The following is a 16,940-nucleotide window of genomic DNA, read 5'->3' as shown; positions in this document are numbered from 1 at the left end:
CCTGTCCTGTGGAACCAACACCAGCTGGCTCCAGGACGGACTCCCTGCTGCTGGCCGAGACCAAGCCAATCAGGAGTGACAGTAACACCCCTGGGATAACATATTTAAGAACAGAAGGCTGTGGGACAGAAAGAATTCCAGCCAGGGAAGAGCAGAGTGAGAACATGGGAACAACAAAGTAGACCCCAAGGTCAGGGCAGGAGGGGCAGGAGGAGCTCCAGGTGCTGGAGCTGAGGCCCTGCAGCCCGTGGGGCAGAGCAGGGTGGGGCAGCTGTGCCCCTGTGCCCATGGGGGAGCATCAGGGTGCAGAGACCCCCCTGCAGCTCATGGGGGAGAATTGGGGTGCAGAGACCCCCCTGCAGCCCCTGGGGAAGAATTGGGGTGCAGAGACCCCCCTGCAGCTCATGGGGAGAATTGGGGTGCAGAGACCCCCCTCCATCCCCTGGGGGAGCATCAGGTGCAGAGACCCCCCTGCAGCCCCTGGAGAAGCCCACTCCAGAGCAGGTGGATGCCCAAAGGAGGCTGTGACCCCGTGGCAGGTCCAGGATGGAGCAGGGTCCTGGCAGGGACCTGCAGCCCGTGGAGAGGGAAGCCCAGGCTGGAGCAGGTTTTTCCTGGGTAGGACTCGTGGCCCCTGTGGGGGACCCACGCCGGGGCAGTTCATCCATGAGGGACTGACCCCATGGAGGAGTGACCCACGGGACAGCAGGTTGGGAAGAGCTGCTGCCCGAGGGATGGACTCACGCTGGAGAGGTCCATCAAGGACTGTCTCCCATGGGAGGGACCCCAGGGCAGCAGGGGAAGGACTCCAACTCCTCTCTCTGAGCGGCAGCAGAAACAACAACTGACTGCAACCCCCATTCCCGTCCCCCTGCACTGCTGGGAGGGAGGAGAGAGAACATGGAGGGAAGGAGGGGTGGGGGGAAGGTGTTTTTAAGACTGTTTTATTTCTCACTCTTTGGCTCTTATCCTGTTAGCAATAAATTGAAGTAATATCCTCACTTTGAGTCTGTTCTGCCCATTGCAGGTAATCAGCAACTGACCTCTCCCAGCTCTTATCTCAGCTCATGAATCCTTGGCTGTGTTTTCCTCTCCTCTGTCCAGTTGCAGAGGGAGAGTGAGAGAGTGGCTTTAGTGGGTACCTGGCATCCGGCCAGGGTCGACCCGCTCCAGGAGAACAGTCTGGGTTATTCCTGCCTCAGGCAAAGGCAAACCCACCCGTGGGATTGATGTTGCTCAAGGACACGAGTGCACTTGGTGGCTGATGTGGGAGAATGGGAATTCCTGTGTGTGCCTTAAGGGGATTTGATTTGGGGTGAAAATAGCCAATGAATTAAATCTGATGTTAAGAACTAACCAACACTTCTGTGGTGGCTACGTGTGCATCACCTGAGCACCTCCCAGCATCGACCTCAACCACAAGTGTTCCGGGGATCTGAGCCTTGACTTCCCTCGGAAGGAAGGAGGAACTTTGATCAAACTGAACAACAATTGAACAGTGGAGTCAGAACTGACTCCAATGTGCCACACGCAACAATCCAACACCTCCCACACAGCTTTCCTGTTCCCAGGGATGGAGGCCAAAGTCATGGACTGAATGAATTCAACAAACAATTTTTGTGGACATTTTATGACCATTTGACAGAGGTGTTCCACACACTATGGGAATGATGTCTGTATTTATATCTACCAAATAGATAAATAGGAAATGTGATGGGGAATTGGGAAGTGTGAGAATTGGCATGACATCATTGGTATGGGGTAAGGGGTGGATATTGTCCTGTTTTCAGCTGGGAAGGAGTTAATTTAGTCTCAGTAGCCATTACAGTGCCATGTGTTGGATTTGGAATGAGAATATTGTTGATAACACACTCATGTTTGGGGTTTTACTGAGTCGTGATAATCCTAAGTCAAGGAATTTGGTTTTGGTTTTGTTTTATGTCCCCTGCTCTGCCAGTGAGAAGGTTCCCAAAAGAAAAAAGCTGGGAGGCAGCAGAGCCAGGACAGGTGACCTGAAATGGCCAAAGGAATATTCCACACCATTAGACATCATGCCCAGTATATGAACTGGGGCAGTTACCTGGGATGGGGGGCTGATCTGGGCTTGGGAAGGGGGGCCTGGCATCAGTCAGGGGGTGGTGAACGATTGCATTGTGCATTGTTTGGTACTTTTTTCCTTTCCATTTAATCGTCATTACTCTGATTATTCACTATATTATTATATTTTACTTTGTTCTCAATTATTAAACTGTTCTTATCTCCACCTGCAAGTTTTTCCCTTGATTCCTCTCCCCACCCCACCGGGGGTGGGGGGGCTGTGAGCGAAGGGCTGGGTGGTGAATAGTTGCCAGGGGGGCTTAAACCAGGACAAAGAGCTACAGAGTGAGGTTGCAGGAAGGGGGCCCATGGCACCGTCCACAGCCAGGCCTCCAGGTATAATCCTGGAGGGCCTGATCTGTGGCCTGGTTTTCTGGACCCCCTGCTCAAGGTGCCCCAGGGCCATTGTCACACACCAGGCCCTGGAAACCACTGTTCCCAGCACTGGTCTGTCAGCCACCTCTGAGAGGTGGTTTGTTCCTTCACAGAGGGACATCAAGTGACGGGGCCAGAACTCCAAGAGGTCCCAAGACTTTGTCCCCTCGGGCACAGCCTGGTCTGTGCCACCACGGGCTGGGAGGACACACGTTGTGCTGAGGCCCTGGGGCCTCGTGGCCTCCTGGCACAGCCCGGCAAGGCTGGGCACTGTCACCCCCTTGTCCTTCCCTCAGCGTCACCCCCATCCCAGTGCCCTGGCAGAGCCCTGAGCAAGGTGAGAGGGACAGGATCTGCCTTCCCCGGGCTGGGGGTCAGGGCTGGACCTTTCTGCTGCCTCCAGCCGAGCCAGGCTGTGCTCAGCACCTGAGCTGCTGCCCAGAGCCTTTGCCTCCCTGCACTCACGGCCTCCAAGGATCTGCTGGAGAGTCCCTGGGGAGGCTTTGTCAGGAATGGCCCTCGGGGGGCTCCTTAATGCTTCAAGAGACCGCAGGATTTTCAAAGTACTTTTCATTTTCTTTTCCACACTGAATCTCTGAGAGGTTTGTGCAATCATCTGCAATTATCTGCTTTAACCAGTCCCCTGAGAGCCTGTGTCAGTAGTGACACTCACTGGGGCTCATTAATTCTTTCAAGGAGTTCAGTTTTTAGGGGGACTTTGGGTTTTGCTTTTGATACTGAGAGGTTTGTGCAATCGTGGCCCCCAGTTATCTCCTCCAAGGGGGTCCATGAGGAGCCTGTTTTGGGAATGGTCCTCAGTTGCACCCATTAATGCTCTGAGATACTTTCAGTTTCTCTTTGGCCCATGAAAGGTTTGTGCAATCTCCTCTCAATCCCTGAGGTTCAAAGGCTCAGCACCAAGTACACCACGGGGCTCATTGAGATAAATCAGGTCCTAATAAACCATGGAACTTCTGTGATTGCCCTCTAATCTAGGAGGGTTACTTAAGAAGGTTGCCTATGTAGTTATGGAGAAAGTTCAAAGAGCTTCTAACAAATATGCATTCCTACTTTAAAGGGTGTACTTTATTACTTTTCTCTTTGAAGAAGAAATGATTGCAGCATTCTCGAACTGATCTTGATCCAGGGTCTCTCCTAAGGAGGTCTGGACTATTTGGAGAACTGTCCCTTGAGGTCTGACACAGTGTGGACAACCTTGCTCCACATCTCCCCAACCCCATCATGTCTCTCATCAGTCTCCTGGATCCTGCTCTGCTCACAGAACCGGCTGCACACAGCACAGAGGGGTTTTTCTTCTTTCTTTGCAGCAATCTGAAAGCCCCAAGTTTCACCTTTGGTAACAGACACTCCTCAGCTGTGAGCCAATCCCCGCTGCCACCAATGGGGTTCAGCTCCCCCAGGGCAAACCCGTGCGAGAAACGTTTTAGACGAACAGGAACACAAATAAAGAGTTGGCACTGGGGGGGCACTTAGGGATCCTGGGGGGTACTTGTGGGTCAGTTTGGGGTCCGGGAAGCATTTTGGGACACTTGGGCGTCCAGGGGGGCACTTGGAGGTCGGGGGAGGGAATTTGAGGGCACTTGGGGGTCTGGGGACACTTGGAGGAACTGGGGGCATTTATCGGGGCTCTGGGTGCGGGGCATGACGGGAGTTGTAGGCACGGGTACAATGGGCTCTATGGGGCCGCAGGGCATGACGGGAGCTGAAGTCCCAGAAGTGGCTCTAAGGGGCACTTCGGGGTCCGAGGGGCCATTTATGGGTCCGAGGGGGCACTTTGGGGTTCTCGGGGCGCCCTTGAGGGCACCTCAGGGGTCGGGGAGCCTGTGGGAGGCACTTGGGGGTCTGCAAACACAGCTGTAACGGGGCTCAATGGGGCGCGGAGCATGACGGGAGTTGTAGTCCCTGCCTTGACTTTCTCGGGGCTCTGTCACCCCCTTGTCCTTCCCTCAGCGTCACCCCCATCCCAGTGCCCTGGCAGAGCCCTGAGCAAGGCGTGAGGGACAGGATCTGCCTTCCCCGGGCTGGGGGTCAGGGCTGGGCGCGTTGCTGGGGGTCCCAAGCAGGGGTCAGGAGACCCATCGGGGTGTGAGGGGGCTCTCAGGGATCCCGGACGGCGCCGAAAACGGGTCTGTACGGGCCGCGGAGCATCATGGGAAGTGCAGGCGCGGCTGTGATTGGCTCGTGCCGCGGGGCACGATGGGAGCTGTAGTCCCAGAGTGGTTTAACGGCTCTTGAACAGACTGATACCCGCTAGAGCAGAAGAACTTCTTCCTGAAAGCCAATGTGGTTTCAGAGCCAACAGGAGCCCCACAGACATGGGGTTTGTTCTCAGACAACTGCAAGAGAAGTGCAGGGAACAGAACAAAGGTCTCCATGGAACCTTTGTTGAGCTCACCAGGGCTTTCGATCCTGTGAGCAGAAAAGGTCTGTGGCAGATTTTGGAACGTTTAGGTTGTCCCCCTAAGTTCCTTAAAATAATCATCTACTCCACGAGGATCAGCACGGCCAAGTCAGATATGGCAATGCACTTTCTGAGCCCTTTCTAATAACCAATGGTGTGAAACAAGGCTGCGTTCTTGCACCAACCCTATTCACAATCTTCTTCAGCAGGATGCTCCAAAGGGCCACGGCAGACCTCGATGATCAGGATGGTATCTACGTTTGATATCGTAACCCTGGAAGCCTTTTCAACCTAAGGCGACTGAAGGCCCACACTAAGACCTTAAACCATCTTGTCCAGGAGCTGCTTTACGCTGACGACGACGCCCTCGTGGCTCACACAGTGACAGCTCTGCAGCGTTTAACATCCTGCTGTGCTGAGGCTGCTGAGCTCTTTGGGCTGGGCGTCAGCTTGAAGAGGACACAAGTCCTCTATCAACCTGCACCTCAGGAAGGCTTCCATCACCCCCACATCACCATTGGCCAATCAGAGCTCAAATCAGTCCAGCAGTTTAATTACCTGGGTGGCCTCATCTCCTCGGGCGGTGAGATTGACGGAGAGACAGACAACAGGTTAGCAAAGGCATCGAGAGCTTTCGGAAGGCTCCATCAAAGAGTCTGGGAAAATAAACACCTGAAGAAAAGTACCAAGATCAGTGTTTACAGAGCCATTGTGCTGTCTGCTCTCTCATATGGGTCCGAACCGTGGGTCATCCACCGCCACCACCTGCGTCTCCTCGAACGCTTCCATCAACGCTGTCTCCGCACAATCCTAAACATCCCCTGGTCAGATGATGTGACCAATACGTCTGTTCTTGAGCAAGCAGCAGTCACAAGTATTGAGGCCATGTTGCTGAGAACACAGCTGAGCTGGGCAGGGCACGTCTCCAGGATGAAGGACCAACCACCGCCTCCCGAAGGTCCTGCTTTATGGTGAACTTGCCACGGGCTGCTGCAAGAGAGGAGCCCCGAAGAGGAGATACAGGGACTGCCTGAAGCAACATCTCAGCCTTGGCCACATTGATCTCCATAAGTGTTTTACTCTGGCCTCCAATCAGGAGGTCTGGAGACACCCCATCTATAACGCTGCTGCTCCCTTTGAGAGCGCAGCAGGATCACCATCGAAGAGAAAAGACAGCGCAGAAAGAATCGTGTCTTGCCGATCCCATCCAAGGAGTCTTTCTGCTGTGCCTTTTGCAACCCATCTTGTCTATCTTGCATTGACCTCTTTAGCCACCGGGGTGCTTGTAGCAAATGTGGGGAGAGCCCTTCCCAAATCTTCATTGGCGAAGCCCAGCCATGCTGATGGTGATAAAGTGGTCTGTGAGGTTGGTGGGTGTGCATGCTTTATGGAGCTATCTTCATGCACCCAGCACACTGAATGAAGTCATGTGGGCTTTCTAACCCAAAAAACTGGTTGGAGAGTTTGTTTCCCAGTTTTTGGTGCCAGAACTTGATGGAACCAAAGGGACCCTGTGACACTGTGGGGGCTCAGGGAACCAAAGGGACCCTGTGACACTGTGGGGGCTCAGGGAACCAAAGGAACCCTGTGACACTGTGGGAGCTCATGGAACCCAAGGGACCCTGGGACACTGTGGGGGCTCAGGGAACCAAAGGAACCCTGTGACACTGTAGGGGCTCAGGGAACCAAAGGGACCCTGTGACACTGTGGGGGCCTCGTGGTGCCCAGGGCTGAGGAATCCCGTGGGTGCAGGTGGCTCAGGGAGCAGCTGCAGTTGGAGCTGTGGGATGAGCTCTGGGTGAGGGGCCTCAGACAAAAGGCCCTGAGCTGCCAGCCTTGTTACAGCCAAGGGAGAGGACACTTGGAGACAGGGCAGGAGCCCAGGACTCAGCAGGAAGAGGCAGACCTTTTTATGCTTGTGCCTCAGTTTGATGAAACTGAAGTGTTTTGCTAAGGAGGATGAGTTAAAAGGAAAACCAAGTTCTTCCCTCTAAGCAATTGTAAATCCAAAATTAAGAGGCTCCAGTTGAGGAAGTATGGAGAAAGAAAAAATAACAGCCCTTTTTGAAAGGATATATGTGTGTTGGCAGAACAACAAAAGAACAGAAAACCAACAAAACAATAATCCTGTACCCAAAAATCCCCCTCAAAAAGTAAACAGTTCAATAATCTCTGCCTTTTGGTGCAATTCTAACCATGGCCAGCAGGGGGCGCTGTTGGATCTCGGGAGGGGGCGGGGCCTGCAGTGCTGGTGTTGTCCAGCAGGGGGCACTGTTGGATCTCTGGGGGCGGGGCCTGCAGTGCTGGTGTTGGCCAACAGGGGGCACTGTTGGATCCCTGGGGGGCGGGGCCTGCAGTGCTGGTGTTGGCCAGCAGGGGGCGCTGTTGGATATCGGGAGGGGGCGGGGCCTGCAGTGCTGGTGTTGGCCAGCAGGGGGCACTGTTGGATCCCTGGGGGGCGGGGCCTGCAGTGCTGGTGTTGGCCAGCAGGGGGCACTGTTGGATCTCTGGGGGCGGGGCCTGCAGTGCTGGTGTTGGCCAGCAGGGGGCACTGTTGGATCTGTGGAGGGGGCGGGGCCTGCAGTGCTGGTGTTGGCCAGCAGGGGGCGCTGTCAGAAGATGAAAATGGCGTCTTCCCCCCTCCGAGAAGGGGAAGGAAAAGGGGAAAAAGAGGGAGGGCTGTTCCTACGAAACTCACCCTGCCTGCGGCGGGCCCTGGCTGGGATTTCCCCCCTTCCGTCGCTGGACACACGCTGCTGCCAACACGGGAGTGGAGGAGGGAGAGGGCGACCTCCTCCCCCAAAGGTTCCCCTGCAGATGGGTCAGGTCACTCCAATAAAATCAGAGCAGATCTGAGCTGGGGGCAGAACAGGCCACAGGCAAACCGGGGCCAGAAAACAGCCAGGTGACCAGGCCGGAAACAAAGTGAACTTCGGACCCCTCCTACACACCTTGCCTGAGTCAGGGCACAAGTAAAGTGCCTCCTGTTTAGGAGGAGAGAAAAAAAATAACTCATCACCCCTCCCCACAGTCTGCGGAGGGCCATCAGCTGGGAATGTGGATCTGCTAGCTAGTTCCTTTGGGGGTTCAGTGACCCCGGGCAAACACCTTCCCCCTCCCTCCTTCAACATCTTTCTTTTACAGCGATGAAGGGGAAAGAAAAATTCCCTGCTTGGTTTTTTAGAACACGTAAGCCTATGACAGCTTGTAGTGTGAGGGAATAAAAGCCCGTGGGGTTCTTTGTTGGAGATCCCTCCTTGGAGGCACCAGCTCAGGCTGTTTCTGTGTTCCTGCACCAGGGATAAATTGTTTTCCTGTTTTTAAGACATCAGAGACTCTTCCATGGGAAAGCTGGGGTGGAAGCAGTGAGGAAACCTGGTCTGACTGTGAGAGTGGGGGTGTGGGGAGTCACAGGGGATCCATTGGGTCACTGGAGCTGCTGCTGCTGGGAAGGGGCCTGAGGGTCAGCAGTGCCAGTCTGGGCTGGTGGGAGAGTGACAGTCAGGGAGTCTTGGGAATGGTGAGCCTGGGAAGTTCCCTTAAGAGTGTGAGGGGGATCTGGTGTGCAGAGACCCCCAGGAGCCCCCTGAGCCGCTCTGCTCATGGTGGGGGTGCGACCAGAGAGGCACCGGGTGTGCAGGGGCTAGAGAGGGGAGGGGACAGGGACATGGGGACACACATGGACATGGGGACACACAGGGACATGGGAACACACACATGGACGTGGGGACACACATGGACGTGGGAACACACACATGGACGTGGGAACACACACATGGACGTGGGAACACACATGGACATGGGAACACACATGGACATGGGGACACACGTGGACATGGGAACACACATGGACGTGGGAACACACACATGGACGTGGGAAGACACACATGGATGTGGGAACACACACATGGACATGGGGACACACATGGACGTGGGAACACACACATGGATGTGGGAACACACACATGGACATGGGGACACACAGGGACATGGGGACACACAGGGACATGGGGACACACACATGGACATGGGACACACACATGGACGTGGGAACACACATGGACGTGGGAACACACACATGGACATGGGGACACACATGGACGTGGGAACACACATGGACATGGGGACACACATGGACATGGGAACACACATGGACATGGGGACACACATGGACATGGGAACACACACGGACATGGGGACACACACATGGACGTGGGAAGACACAAATGGACACAGAGAGCATTTGCTTTGCATCAGGGGTTTATTGATCATTCCAAGGAAATTCCCAGGGCAGCCAGGGGATCAGGGGGGTCCTCCAGAGATGATCATCTCCTCATGCCACTGGAGGGAGACAGGACATGGGTGTCACCACCACTTCCAGTCCTGAAAGACAGAGCCCAAAATGGGACCCCCGGTGTCCACCGGCACATGAGAGGGGCCTTGTCCTGACCCTCTCTCTGCAGGGACCTGGGGCAGAAGAAGGGAATTGGAACCCTGGATATACCCGGGACAGGACTTGGCTCCCAAGATCCATGGAGCCCCAGAGCCTCTCACCCTGGATGCCCTGAAGTCTCCCAGAGCCCCTCCCTGCCCTCACGGTGACCCTGAGGGTCTGCAGAGCCCCCTGAGTGCAAGGAAATGCTTGGAGGCAGCTCTGTCCAGTTCACCTGGACATGGATCAGGGACAGCCCACTTCGTGTCCCTCTGCTTTCCCCAAACTCTGCCCACCCTGCAGGGCTCAGGAATCCCCCACGACCCCCTCCAGGACCCTTTGTGGGGAAGAGGACCCTCCACTATTTCTCACCTGGACAGGCAGCTCCACCTGGTCAGCCACGGGGGGCTGGGAAGAAAGGCAGGGTTAGAGATACACTGGGGTGTACTGGGGCATACTGGGGCACACTGGGATGCCCTGGAGCCCTGTGGCCATGACAGGGGAGGGTCTGGGAACAGCAGAACTTGGGATACCCACCTCAGACCTCTTTGCTTGACTGGCTTTGATCTCTCCCTGTGGAGAGACCGTGAGGTGTCACTGGGCTGCCCCTAATTCCAGTAAGGGATTGGAGGGCATCCTAAGGCGTTAAACTGGGGGAAATTGGGGACCCCGACAGATGGGGACAGGGGTGTCAAAGGGACTGGACTGTGGGGGATGCAGGTGAGGAGGAAGGAATTCCAGTGGAGGGGACACGGGTAGCAGGGGAAGGCAGAAGTGGCAGGGAACAAAAATCGAGGAATTGGATGGGGTGTCAAGGAGGGGGATTTGGGGACACCACTGTCCCGGGCAATGGGAAAGGGAAAGGACTGGGGGAAAAGCAGGGAGGAAATGGATGGGAAATGATGTCCTGAGTGTATACTGGGGTGCACTGGGATGGATGGGATTACAGTGGGGGCCCGGAGAAAGAGGCCTCCCCAGGAAACACTGGGGTGCACTGGGCTGCCTTGGACGGTCGTGGCCATGAGAGAGGAGGGTCTGGGCCCAGAACAACTCCTGGCACCCACCTGGCCATTCGTCTCTCCCCTGATGATGCCTCCCTGTGGAGAGACAGTGAGAGGTCACTGGTCACTGGGGTGTCCCCAGTCTCAGTAAGGGATGGGGGGACCAAACTGCCCCCCAGTTCCCACACTGCATGTCCCCCAACTCCAGGACTTACCAGGATGCAGGAACCCCAACCTGTGTTGATGATGGTCTGGGGAAAGAGAGCAAAGGGTTGATCAGGATTGGCCATTGTGGGCCTGTGGGGGGACACAGGTGTCCCCACCCCACCCCGCCCATGGACACCCCCTCATATGAGAAGGAAAATCTGCAGGAACCATGGAGATGCTCATGGATGGTGAAAGGGAGATGCCAAGACAAGCGTTTTCCTGCTCACCACCAGGATCCAGTCCTGCACCAGAGCCGAAGTCAGGGCGAGGAGACCCGACCCTGAGCCCATCCCTGAACCCATCCCTGAAGTGATCCTGCTGGGAAGGGGGACCCATCCAGGCATCTGCTGGGGGGCTCAGCAGGATGGTGAAGAGCAGGGCCACGCTGAGCACAGCGACCTTCATCTTCCTCTGGGCCTGGGCAGCGCTGGCTGAGGCTGCACAAGGGCAGGAGCACATTTATCCCTGCCGGGACTCCTCCCTGCCCCCTCCCCGAGAGCCCCCGGGGCAAAGCCCGGCTGAGCACAACCCCCAGCCCTGGCCACAAGCCCAGCCCTGGCACAGAGTCCATCCCGCCTGCGGCACCCATCCAGCCACCTTCCCCGGCATCCCTCCAGCTTCCTGCACGGGGCAGCTGCCCCTGGAAGGGCCCAGGCCCCTGGGGGTGCCAGGGGGGTGGGCAGGGAGCTGAAAGCAGCTGCATACCCTGTGGGGACAATCCCACACAACACAATCCATCCTCCCATGTCCTCCTGCCCATCCCTTCCCACAGCTTTCCCTCTGGGACACCCCAGGGCTGAGCCCAGCCCCAGACTTGAAGTGTCTGATTAGTTTTCTCACTCCAGCCCCATGGGGAAAGGAGAGGGCTGGCACCGACCAGGATCCAGGAAAGGATCCCTAGGTGGGAGAACAGTGGGGGACCTGGGCAGTGGGAACAGCCCCGTGACTGGGATCTCCAGGCACTGGAGGCACTGGGGAGCACTGGGCAATGTTGGGCACCTGGAGACAAGGGGGAGGCTTGGGGAATTGCTGGGGTGTGGCAGTTCCCAGATCCAGCCCACCCCATTTCCCAGCACTGCAGGCCCCAAATGGGTCCAGTCTCCAGCCCCAGAGCAGAGCCCAGGGGGGAAGATTCCTCTGCCACTCCCTTTGTCACACCCGGGGCCACCCACATCACCTGGGTCCTGCTCTGCAGAGCTGCCCCACACGGGGGGGGTTCCAAGGGACCCCAACCCCAACACGGCTCCAAGTCCAGCTCTGTCCCTGGCTGGGACTTGGCCACAGCTCCCCACAGGCCCTTGTCCCCACATGGTGTCTGTCCATGGCCCTGGGCCCACGCCAGCGCTGGCCCTGGGCAGGATGTGGCCATGCAGGGGGACAGGGTGAAGGGGCCCTTGTCTCCAGGCAGCCACTTGGAGCTAATTGGGCAAACAGAGCTCCCCTGCCAGCAGGAGGGGTGTTTGTCCCTGCCAGCACCTCTGATAAGCCCTGTTTGCCCATGGCCTGAGGCAGCAGGAAGCCATTCAGCAATCCCGGGGCTTTCCAGCCCTGTCTGATCCGGGCAGTCTGGGAATGGGGGAGGTCAAGGCAGCCTGGACACCTGGGCTCCCCCCAGGCCTGGCAGAGCAGGGCAGAGCTGGGGGCACGGGCAGGAGCAGGTCCTGGGGCACCCCACAGCCCTGGGGCTCCCTTGCTGCCCTCAGGACAGGCCGGAGCCCAGAGGTGGGGGCAGCGCCCAAAGCCTTGCTGAGCTCCAGGCACACAACACCCACAGCTCTGCTCTCCTCCAGCCAGCCAGCTGGGCCATCCTAGATGGCAATCGGGTGGGTCAACCCTTGGTGAATCCATGCTGACCACTCCTGATCCCCTTCCTGTCATCCACGTGCTCAGACGGCCTCCAGGATGAGCCATTCCAGCCCATTCCAGGGATGGAGGTGGGGCTGACTGGCCTGCAGCTCCCTGGGTCCTTCTTGCCCTTTTGGAAGAGTGGGATGACACTGGCTCTCATCCAGCCCTCAGGCCCCTCTCCTGACTGACACAGCCTTTCAAAGATCACCAGCAGTGGCCTCCCTGTGGTGTCCAGCAGCTCCCTCAGTGCTCCCAAATGCATCTGACAGGACCCACGGACTTGTGGATGCCAAGTTTGCCCAGGAGATCTCAACCCAGATCCCCCTTGACCATGGGAAAGGCTTTCTTCCACCATTTCTTTTCACTGCTCTCCTGGGTCAGAGACTCCTCAGGGCTGGTTTTCTGTTCCAGAAGGGGCGACTCCACCGCTCCCCTTCCTGGCCTGCTTTGCCAAAACCCCTGGAGCCGTTCATGACAACACTCCAACCCTGGAGCCATCCCACCATCTCTCTGGGAGATCCAGGTCTCCAACTGCACAGGATCTCCAAATCTCTGTGTTTGTTTCCCTGCCTCGGGCTTTGCTCTCCAGGCACTTCACTGAGGTGTTGGAGAGGGTCTGTTTGCCAGGAGGGCTGCCAGAGGACACCCCCTTGTCAGGCCTTGGGGCCACTCCCTGGGCTGCTGGACCTTCCTGGAAGTTTCCCCACTGGAGCCTTGTCTTGCTGCCTGGCTGCTCTCCAGGACTCTGCCCTTCCCATGTCTTTCCTAGTTGAAATCCCTCCTTCCCAGGTTGGCTCAGACACCTGTGTCCCATTTCCTGTGTCTCCCAATCCCCTGTTGATCTTCAAACAGGGTGCCATGGTTCCTCTGGAAACTCATTCTCTGTCTGATATGTGCCACAGTCATTCAAGCTGTGCTTCCCAATCTCCATCCACTTCCAAATCCATCCAGCAGCCCGTGGGACAGGAAAATAACCCTCTGGTTTAGTGCTCTGTGTACTAAGGGTGTGAAGAGAAGTATTTTTAGGAGTCCCAAGCTGGGGATCAAAGGATGAAAACCTGTTTTGGGTTCTGAAGGCAGAGGAAGGTTTGCCTGATCCGCAGGCAATCCCAGGTGTCCCTGGGTTTGTTCCCACCATGATACAGACGCCCGTCACGGCTTCAAAGAAGTAAAAATACCCTGAGAAGTGGTTCCTGAGAACTGTCAATGGCTGATTGTTGTGTGACCTTCCGGGGCATTTGTTAAGGGTTGGGTTTCTCTCTTTCCAGGGCACTGTGGGGCCAGAACAGATCTGTTGTGGGGCAGCTGGGGAAACATTCCAGGCAACTGCCTTGACTATTTGCTCTGGAACTTGCCCAAGGAGGCGGCAGTGCCCGGGAAGATTTTCCTCTGGACTGTTTCTGCTTTCTGCCCCATTTCTTAGAGACCAGAGTGTGCCAGGGGGGATTATTGCCCAGAGGCACATGTGCCATGACATCATTGGTGTGCTGAATTCGTCTGGACAGGAATGAAGGAACTGCCCACAGGGTCATCACTGAGGAACACTGACGCAGGAGAGGCCCAGGCTGCCTTGGAGATGCCAGTCAGGGGCAGGGCACTGGACACCAACTGAACATGTGCCAACAGCCTGGGGTTAACGAGCTGGGCAGGCTGGGAGGCTCCCAGGGCAGGTGGGTTGGCCAGTCAGCTGCAGGAGCTGAGTGGGAACCCCACTGCCTCCCTCGGGGCTGTGTCTCAGCACATGTCCCAGCGTTTAAGGATGTCTTCCCCTCTCCTACCGACCACTGTCTCAGCCAGGAAGAGCTGACCTTTTCCTGCTCCAGGGAAAGGCTCTGGTGGCACAGCCCACGTGTCAGCCTGGGGTTCTGTCTGTGGGACTGGGGCTTGGCCATGAGGGAGTGGGATGGGGAAGCTCCCTGGAGACTGGAAGCTCAGGTCCAGAAACTGGAAGGAAAAGCAAAGGCCAAAAGCATTTGTGCAGGAGAACTCCTGCTCCAGTGTCTGTTGGGCAGGGGAGAGGGGCTGGTCTGACTTTTGACCCTGCTCAAGGCAGGAAGGAAATGTAACAAACCCCAGAAATCAATCCCCTGAGCAGGAACAGGGTCAGCCCGGCCTCAGAAAGGGGCCCTGAGGGTTCCTGGGCTGTGTGGGATCAAAGGGCAACCAATGTGCCAATTGCCACTCTGACAGATGGCCAAGGACAATATCACACCCACCGGGGCTTCCTGGTTCCCTTCCATCAGCTGATCAGTGACTGGAGAGCAAAGGATTGCTCAGGAAGGCTCACTTGCCCTTTAGCAGTCCCATCTGGCCAGTGCAAAAGTGGAATGGGGAGTGGAAGCCTCCCTGGGCTTTGAAAAGCATCTTCAGGGGGCACAGCCCCCCTGAAAGGACTGAACTGTGGAATGGGACTCATGAGAGCAGAGTGGGAAAGAGAAATGGCCTGCAGAGGAACAGGGAGGGCCAGGGCAGAGAATCTTCCCCTTGGGCTCTGCTCTGGGGCTGGAGACTGGACCCATTTGGGGCCCGCAGTGCTGGGAAATGGGGTGGGCTGGATCTGGGAACTGCCACACCCCAGCAATTCCCCAAGCTTTCCCCTTGTCTCCAGGTGCCCAACATTGCCCAGTGCTCCCCAGTGCCTCCAGTGCCTGGAGATCCCAGTCACGGGGCTGTTCCCACTGCCCAGGTCCCCCACTGTTCTCCCACCCAAGGAGTGGGACTTTCCCAAATCATGTTCAGTGGCAGCCCCTTCCTTCCCCACGGGGCTGGAGTGGAACAGGGACAACTGTGGACAGACATGCTGGTCTGGGGCCTGGGTGTGCTCTGGGGTGTCCCAGAGGGAAAGCTCTGGGAAGGGATGGGCAGGAGGACATGGGAGGATGGATTGTGTTGTTGTGGGATTGTCCCCACAGGGTATGCAGCTGCTTTCAGCTCCCTGCCCACCCCCCTGGCACCCCCAGGGGCCTGGGCCCTTCCAGGGGCAGCTGCCCCGTGCAGGAAGCTGGAGGGATGCCGGGGAAGGTGGCTGGATGGGTGCCGCAGGCGGGATGGACTCTGTGCCAGGGCTGGGCTTGTGGCCAGGGCTGGGGGCTGTGCCCAGCCGGGCTTTGCCCCGGGGGCTCTCGGGGAGGGGGCAGGGAGGAGTCCCGGCAGGGATAAATGTGCTCCTGCCCTTGTGCAGCCTCAGCCAGCGCTGCCCAGGCCCAGAGGAAGATGAAGGTCGCTGTGCTCAGCGTGGCCCTGCTCTTCACCATCCTGCTGAGCCCCCCAGCAGATGCCAAGGTGAGGCCCCCATGCCACGGGCGTGGGCTCAGGGCTGGGGATGCTCCTGTCTGCAGGAGAGCAGCTCTGCTGCAGGATGGAATCGGGGTGTGATCCCAAAACTCCTTGCCTTGGCCTCTCCCTCTGCCAGTCCAGGGGATCCTCAGCTCTCCTGGACCTCCAGTGCTGGGCACTGCAGATGCTCCCTCCCACTCTTCCCCCTCTTCACTCCACCTCCACTGCAAATCTCCCTCTGCCCAGAGCCCCAGATGCTCAGGGAACCTGACCAGGGAGGTCCCTCACAAGGGAGGGCCACTATCAATTGCTGGGAGGGCCCCCACCTCTTTCTTTTTATGGTGCTCCCAAATCCCACCCTCTTGGGCCTCCCATCCCATCCTTTTTGGTCCCCTCAGGCATCTCCTCCCCAGGATCTGCTCTGTGTCCTACCCAGGGTCCCCAGACATCCTCCCACTGATCATTCCCAAACTTTTTCTTTCCGTCTTCCCCCTCAGACCTTTGCCTTTCACCCAGGCCACTGCCCTGGTACCTCCCAAGACCATTCCTTGACTCCCTCTCCACTCCCAACCATCTCCCAGTGCCCTCGTTTTTGTCCTCCTCCATCCTCCTTCTCCTGTCCCCACCAAGCCTCTCCCTTGCAGTCCCCCCATCCCTACACTTGAATTCCTTTCCCCTCCCCTGCATCCCACACGGTGCCCCTTCAACACCCCAATCCCAGTCCCGTGGGCTCCCCAGTTCCCCCCAGTTCAGCATCTTTGGGTCCCCCCCGATGTCCCCCCACCCTCCCTGCAGGCCCTGAATTCCCCTGGCTCTCCTTGTCTCCATCCCCACCCTGGGCCCTGCAGGCACAGGGCTTGCAGGTGAAACTGGGTGCAGTGGGACTGGGGGGAGCAGAAGGGATTTTCCCCCTCAGACGGGGGCAGCCCTGGACTGGGGGGGCTGGGGACACCCGTGTCCCTCCCCCAGCCCCACAGGGGCCAATCCTGAGCAACCCTTTGCTCTCCTTGCCCAGGCACTCTTGGCAGGAACCCAAAATGATCTGCAGGAGGTGAGTGGGCCGGGGGGACTGGAGGGCATCCAGTCTGGGAACTGGGGGACACTTTGGTCCCCCCATCCCTCGCTGGCACCGGGGACATCCCAGTGACCAGCCAGGGCTCCTGGTCTCTCTCCAGATTGGTTTGGTGGACGTTGGGATCCTGATGACGGCTCAGGTGGGTACCAGGAGTTCTGCCTGAGTCAGGTCTTTGCCTCACATGGCCATGACACTCCCGGCTATCCC

General features: G+C 57.5%; 2 protein-coding genes across 2 annotated transcripts in view; both read right to left on the bottom strand.

Moving 5' to 3' along the window:
* Window positions 1-16,940, bottom strand: part of LOC127461278 (uncharacterized) — a 129,636-nt gene that overhangs the window by 11,355 nt on the left and 101,341 nt on the right. The window lies entirely within an intron of this gene.
* LOC127461277 (uncharacterized) overlaps window positions 1-16,940 on the bottom strand; it is a 107,631-nt gene that overhangs the window by 2,880 nt on the left and 87,811 nt on the right. The gene's annotated exons all lie outside the window — the stretch shown is intronic.

The sequence above is a fragment of the Manacus candei genome, unplaced genomic scaffold (genome assembly GCF_025592945.1).
Source record: "Manacus candei isolate 608988 ecotype Guabito, Panama unplaced genomic scaffold, ASM2559294v1 h1tg000099l, whole genome shotgun sequence".
NCBI lineage: Eukaryota > Metazoa > Chordata > Aves > Passeriformes > Pipridae > Manacus > Manacus candei.
Note: the sequence above shows the minus strand (reverse complement) of the source record. Positions and strands in the feature narration are given on the sequence as shown.